Here is a 6,000-nt window from a genome sequence, read left to right as displayed (position 1 = left end):
TCTAGATTGCCAAACTGGAGGGCTTGTGGGCCAGTAGTCTGAGGACGGAAGTCTGAGAACCCAAGCTAGACCTGGGTTTGTGGGTGAGGATATGGCAGGCACAATCTACAGACCTAAGTCGAGATTAGTGCATCTGAAGTCAGGGCGAGGATCAGACGATCGCTCAGGTTGGACATTCTGTCCCTGATGGCCCCTTATTGAAGGGGGGGGTGGATCACGTGGCCATAGGGGATTTCCCACGATCGGAGTTGTGAGAAGCTATCAACTGCAAAGATTCTTCTGCAGGACAATTGAGACCTGTTGGTTGTCTCCAGTACAACGTTTCCGTGCAGGGTTCTAAGGATGGATGGCTGAGTAGCCCACCTCGCCTTCCAATTGTCTTCAAGCAACAAGACAGGTTAGATCTGCTGGATCTGGGGGACCAACCGAGGAGGCTGAGTTGAAATGGACTCTCCCGTGGATGTGTCCTAATATGATTTTGTGTTTATGGAGACCTTGGAATGAAGCGGTGGCACTGGGGCCCTGAAGGGTTCTCCTAAAGAGAGGCTTTCACACAGCTCCATCGTGCAAGTTTCCCATGTGTAGATGAGATTGGTTCTGATGAGTGAGTCAAGAAACAGCCATATGCTGTTATTGAAATCCAGGCCTCTGAGGAGAGATGCCTGGAAACCAAAGCAATGGATCCGATAGGTGCCTAGGGGCCTGTTCGTTCCTTTTTACCCCTGGGGTCATCAGTCTATGGGTCTGAGTGCCCGTAGGTGCTCAGAGGGGCACAGATTGCCCCTGTTTGTCCTGGGAAGCCACAAATATTGGGATGGCCTCAGGGAATTTGGAGGTTTATCCTCTTAGTAGGGTTGTGGCCATTGGAATGGGCACATACAATTCCCTTGGAGAGGGCAAGCACAGTCGTCATGTTTGGCTCCAGGGGCCTGACTCTGTAGGGTGTGTAGGCCAGGGATTTGGACAGTTGTCTGAAAACACAAACTCGGCTTATGTTTCGGGTCATAGGTATGGCAGGACTGATTACAGACCATGAGGAGAACTCTTCGGGATATGAAAAAATGGCGAGTGTAAGGCTCTTGCTCAAGTTTTAGTCTCTGGATATCTTGTCACTCATGGTCGTGAAATTTTCGGGTGACTTCATGGGAAATGGACGAGTATTACTCTCTGGGGGTTTGGCCCCGTCCAAAGAGTTAGGGGTCCTTCTGTGGGTTGGAAGAAGTCCGTTGTTCTGTTGTTGTTGATTTGTTTCGTTTTGTTTTTCAACCACAGTTGTCCCACCAAATGAGGGATTCCAGAGTAGAGCCCTAGGGGAGGGGCGACTGGACAACCTGAAATCTGGTTAAAAATTGGGGCCTAGGGATATGTCCAGCCCATTATGACATCTAATGGTCCAGCCACTGAGAGGACTTACTAGAGGACAGGACTCACGCTGAGGGTCACAATGCGTGTTTATGCCCTCGTCGCACTCAGGAATGGGCGGGGCCTCAGTGTGAATGCTGGGTTCTCCTACAATGAACGTTGGACAACATGCCAACCACATGGTTTCTTGCCATGGGTAAGGAAGAGTTCTGATTTCTGCATCACAGTCACCCCTGGGCAGTGATTGGAGATAAGGTCTAGGTTCAGAAGCCTGAAAACTGAGGTAGGGAGGAGATGATGACCTAAGTACATGGCGGGTCAGATGTGCTCAGTGTGCGGTCAGCTGTCTGGGTGTTGGTCACGAGGTCCGGGCTCAGGTTGTCAGACAGTGCATTAGTGCCAGGTTAGACTATATATTTTGGGTGCATTCGAGTGCCGTGTAGGTTCTTATCTGAAGAACTCTTCAGGATATGAAGAATGAGCCGTCTGAGGAGCGTGCTCAGGCTTTGGTCTCTGGATTTTGTATCAGCGATGGCCGTGGAATGTTGGGGAGGCCTCATGGGCCATGGACAAATCCTGCTCTCTGTGGATTTGGACCGATCCCATTTGTTCTTCGTCAATCTGTGGGATGGGAGGACTCCTTTCAGGTTTGTTACCTCAGGTGTCCCATCAAAAGAGGAATTCCAAAGCAGAGCCCTGGGAAGAGTGAAGGGACAACCCGAACTATGGTTAAAAATTGGGGCCCAGGGGCATGGCAAGCCCAATATGCTGTCTCTCCATCCAGCCACTGAGAGGCCTTACCTGAGGCCTGGGCTCAGGCTGAGGGTCACAACGTGTGTTTGTGACCAATGTGGCCCGCAAGCATGGTCGGGGCCTCATGGGCCACACTGGTTTCAACTACACTGAAACTTGGACAACATGCCAACCAGAAGGTTTCTTGCCATGGGGAAAGAGTACTGATTTCTGCATCATTTTCAAACCCGGGTCATGATTGGAGATAAGGTCTAGGTTCTGAAGCCTGAAAACCGAGGTTGAGAAGAGATGACGATCTAAGGCCAAGGCGGGTCCGATGTGCTCAGTGTGCGGCCAGCTGCCTGGGTGGGGCCAGGAGGTCCAGGCTCAGGCTGTGTCAGAAAGGGCATTAGTGCCCAGGTCAGCCTATATATTTGGGGTACAGCCAAATGGCGTGCAGGTTGATCCTCATTGGGGGTTTCTGGGTAGCCCCAGAGGGCAATGATTTTCTTCTGGATGGCAGGCAGAGTGCTGCATTGTAGTTCTAGATTGCCAAACTGGAGGGCTTGTGGGCCAGTAGTCTGAGGACGGACGTCTGAGAACCCAAGCTAGGCCTAGGTTTGTGGGTGAGGATATGGCAGGCACAATCTACAGACCTAAGTCGAGATTAGTGCATCTGAAGTCAGGGCGAGGATCAGACGATCGCTCAGGTTGGACATTCTGTCCTGATGGCCCCTTCTTGAAGGGGGGGTGGATCACGAGGCCATAGGGGTTTTCCCACGATCGGAGTTGTGAGAAGCTATCAACTGCAAAGATTCTTCTGCAGGACAATTGAGACCTGTTGGTTGTCTCCAGTACAACGTTTCCGTGCAGGGTTCTAAGGATGGATGGATGAGTAGCCCACCTCGCCTTCCAATTGTCTTCAAGCAACAAGACAGGTTAGATCTGCTGGATCTGGGGGACCAACCGAGGAGGCTGAGTTGAAATGGACTCTCCCGTGGATGTGTCCTTATATGATTTTGTGTTTATGGAGACCTTGGAATGAAGCGGTGGCACTGGGGCCCTGAAGGGTTCTCCTAAAGAGAGGCTTTCACACAGCTCCATCGTGCAAGTTTCCCATGTGTAGATGAGATTGGTTCTGATGGGTGAGTCAAGAAACAGCCATATGCTGTTATTGAAATCCAGGCCTCTGAGGAGAGATGCCTGGAAACCAAAGCAATGGATCCGATAGGTGCCTAGGGGCCTGTTCGTTCCTTTTTACCCCTGGGGTCATCAGTCTATGGGTCTGAGTGCCCGTAGGTGCTCAGATGGGCACAGATTGCCCCTGTTTGTCCTGGGAAGCCACAAATATTGGGATGGCCTCAGGGAATTTGGAGGTTTATCCTCTTAGTAGGGTTGTGGCCATTGGAATGGGCACACACAATTCCCTTGGAGAGGGCAAGCACAGTCGTCATGTTTGGCTCCAGGGGCCTGACTCTGTAGGGTGTGTAGGCCAGGGATTTGGACAGTTGTCTGAAAACACAAACTCGGCCTATGTTTCGGGTCATAGGTATGGCAGGACTGATTACAGACCATGAGGAGAACTCTTCGGGATATGAAAAAAATGGCGAGTGTAAGGCTCTTGCTCAAGTTTTAGTCTCTGGATATCTTGTCACTCATGGTCGTGAAATTTTCGGGTGACTTCATGGGAAATGGACGAGTATTACTCTCTGGGGGTTGGGCCCCGTCCAAAGAGTTAGGGGTCCTTCTGTGGGTTGGAAGAAGTACGTTGTTCTGTTGTTGTTGATTTGTTTCCTTTTGTTTTTCAACCACATTTGTCCCACGAAATGAGGGATTCCAGAGTAGAGCCCTAGGGGAGGGGCGACTGGACAACCAGAAATCTGGTTAAAAATTGGGGCCTAGGGACATGTCAAGCCCATTATGACATCTAATGGTCCAGCCACTGAGAGAACTTACTAGAGGACAAGACTCACGCTGAGGGTCACAATGCGTGTTTATGCCCTCGTCGCACTCAGGAATGGGCGGGGCCTCAGTGTGAATGCTGGGTTCTCCTACAATGAACGTTGGACAACATGCCAACCACATGGTTTCTTGCCATGGGTAAGGAAGAGTTCTGATTTCTGCATCACAGTCACCCCTGGGCAGTGATTGGAGATAAGGTCTAGGTTCTGAAGCCTGAAAACTGAGGTAGGGAGGAGATGATGACCTAAGTACATGGCGGGTCAGATGGGCTCAGTGTGCGGTCAGCTGTCTGGGTGTTGGTCACGAGGTCCGGGCTCAGGTTGTCAGACAGTGCATTAGTGCCCAGGTTAGACTATATATTTTGGGTGCATTCGAGTGCCGTGTAGGTTCTTGTCTGAAGAACTCTTCAGGATATGAAGAATGAGCCGTCTGAGGAGCGTGCTCAGGCTTTGGTCTCTGGATTTTGTATCAGCGATGGCCGTGGAATGTTGGGGAGGCCTCATGGGCCATGGACAAATCCTGCTCTCTGTGGATTTGGACCGATCCCATTTGTTCTTCGTCAATCTGTGGGATGGGAGGACTCCTTTCAGGTTTGTTACCTCAGGTGTCCCATCAAAAGAGGAATTCCAAAGCAGAGCCCTGGGAAGAGTGAAGGGACAACCCGAACTATGGTTAAAAATTGGGGCCCAGGGGCATGGCAAGCCCAATATGCTGTCTCTCCATCCAGCCACTGAGAGGCCTTACCTGAGGCCTGGGCTCAGGCTGAGGGTCACAACGTGTGTTTGTGACCAATGTGGCCCGCAAGCATGGTCGGGGCCTCATGGGCCACACTGGTTTCAACTACACTGAAACTTGGACAACATGCCAACCAGAAGGTTTCTTGCCATGGGGAAAGAGTACTGATTTCTGCATCATTTTCAAACCCGGGCCATGATTGGAGATAAGGTCTAGGTACTGAAGCCTGAAAACCGAGGTTGAGAAGAGATGACGATCTAAGGCCAAGGCGGGTCCGATGTGCTCAGTGTGCGGCCAGCTGCCTGTGTGGGGCCAGGAGGTCCAGGCTCAGGCTGTGTCAGAAAGGGCATTAGTGCCCAGGTCAGCCTATATATTTGGGGTACAGCCAAATGGCGTGCAGGTTGATCCTCATTGGGGGTTTCTGGGTAGCCCCAGAGGGCAATGTTTTTCTTCTGGATGGCAGGCAGAGTGCTGCATTGTAGTTCTAGATTGCCAAACTGGAGGGCTTGTGGGCCAGTAGTCTGAGGACGGAAGTCTGAGAACCCAAGCTAGGCCTAGGTTTGTGGGTGAGGATATGGCAGGCACAATCTACAGACCTAAGTCGAGATTAGTGCATCTGAAGTCAGGGCGAGGATCAGACGATCGCTCAGGTTGGACATTCTGTCCCTGATGGCCCCTTCTTGAAGGGGGGTGTGGATCACGAGGCCATAGGGGTTTTCCCACGATCGGAGTTGTGAGAAGCTATCAACTGCAAAGATTCTTCTGCAGGACAATTGAGACCTGTTGGTTGTCTCCAGTACAACGTTTCCGTGCAGGGTTCTAAGGATGGATGGCTGAGTAGCCCACCTCGCCTTCCAATTGTCTTCAAGCAACAAGACAGGTTAGATCTGCTGGATCTGGGGGACCAACCGAGGAGGCTGAGTTGAAATGGACTCTCCCGTGGATGTGTCCTAATATGATTTTGTGTTTATGGAGACCTTGGAATGAAGCGGTGGCACTGGGGCCCTGTAGGGTTCTCCTAAAGAGAGGCCTTCACACAGCTCCATCGTGCAAGTTTCCCATGTGTAGATGAGATTGGTTCTGATGGGTGAGTCAAGAAACAGCCATATGCTGTTATTGAAATCCAGGCCTCTGAGGAGAGATGCCTGGAAACCAAAGCAATGGATCCGATAGGTGCCTAGGGGCCTGTTCGTTCCTTTTTACCCCTGG

The sequence above is a fragment of the Mustela lutreola genome, chromosome 10, assembly GCF_030435805.1.
Source record: "Mustela lutreola isolate mMusLut2 chromosome 10, mMusLut2.pri, whole genome shotgun sequence".
In the NCBI taxonomy this organism is placed as follows: domain Eukaryota; kingdom Metazoa; phylum Chordata; class Mammalia; order Carnivora; family Mustelidae; genus Mustela; species Mustela lutreola.
This window is presented reverse-complemented; position numbering follows the sequence as displayed.